This window comes from Pleurodeles waltl, unplaced genomic scaffold, assembly GCF_031143425.1.
Source record: "Pleurodeles waltl isolate 20211129_DDA unplaced genomic scaffold, aPleWal1.hap1.20221129 scaffold_39, whole genome shotgun sequence".
In the NCBI taxonomy this organism is placed as follows: domain Eukaryota; kingdom Metazoa; phylum Chordata; class Amphibia; order Caudata; family Salamandridae; genus Pleurodeles; species Pleurodeles waltl.
In genome coordinates, this window is record NW_027150097.1 from 7,179,570 (window position 1) to 7,180,093 (window position 524).

The 524-nt window shown below is 47.9% G+C and overlaps 1 non-coding gene across 1 annotated transcript; it reads left to right on the forward strand.

Annotated features, from left to right (window-relative positions):
• Nucleotides 1-441: 441 nt before the first annotated feature.
• TRNAL-CAG (transfer RNA leucine (anticodon CAG)) lies at nt 442-524 on the forward strand. The gene has a single exon. It is a non-coding gene; the product is annotated as a tRNA-Leu (tRNA).

The following is a 524-nucleotide window of genomic DNA, read 5'->3' on the forward strand; positions in this document are numbered from 1 at the left end:
GTATGGAGCCAGGCACCTCCTGATCTGAATCTTGAACTGGCTCCAAATTCTGCATGTACACACCCCCTGTAGTAGATGATTGAGAATTAGTAGCAGTCACCACCGGCCATGTGCACTGGCTCAAAATTCAGCATGTCCACACCCCATGTAGTAGATGATTGAGAATTAGTAGCAGTGACCACCGGCCATGTGCACTGGCTCAAAAGTCAGCATGTCCACACCCCATGTAGTAGATGATTGAGAATTAGTAGCAGTCACCACCGGATCCACTGTCAGGATGATCCATCCTCTCTCCTTCATCAGCTTCAGATCCCACTGTTTCCATGAGCAGTAAGGTCTGTAATTGAAAATACAGAGGACATTAAACAACATTCACTCAGTACATGGCACTCATTTTGGTTTATATGCTGGAAATTGAGCCATCAGTGCAGGGTCAAGAGTGTTAGGATGGCCGAGTGGTCTAAGGCGCTGCGTTCAGGTTGCAGTCTCCTTTGGAGGCGTGGGTTCGAATCCCACTTCTGACT